Consider the following 544-nt stretch of genomic DNA (forward strand, 5'->3'; position numbering starts at 1 on the left):
TTATGGCCTGAAGTAGAGGTATCTAAATTGAATAACTTAAAAGAAGGAAAAAGGTTCAGCCAGCTCTCTGAAGTTGAAGCATGGTCCAGCCTTACTTCAATCAAATTAGGAGTACCTCGATCATGTTCCCAAGTAAAGGGATATCTCAAAAGCTCCAAATCACGCAATCCACATTCATCCACCTCTTTTTGAAACCCAAAAATTAATTAATCGGGATAGGGATTTCCTCCCCTCTTTATCCTCATGGCTAAGACATTATTGATTTCCCTATCACATGCCAAGGGAGAGGGGAAATAGTGACCAGATCACAAAGCAAATCCCAATAGTCTTCTTCCGTTTACTTTTATTGGGCTCACCATAGATATCTGTTAGCCTCCAAACCACACGACCTTCAACACTAATACACATATCAATATGGGAACTAGAATAGCCAATTAACCTAGCTTCCTCCTCAAATCTTAAAAAAAAAAAAAGCCAAACCACCACTATGACCTTGTACATCAACTACAAATAAACTTTCAAAACCAAGTGCCAAATGAATCCT

This window comes from Cannabis sativa, chromosome 2, assembly GCF_029168945.1.
Source record: "Cannabis sativa cultivar Pink pepper isolate KNU-18-1 chromosome 2, ASM2916894v1, whole genome shotgun sequence".
In the NCBI taxonomy this organism is placed as follows: Eukaryota; Viridiplantae; Streptophyta; class Magnoliopsida; order Rosales; family Cannabaceae; genus Cannabis; species Cannabis sativa.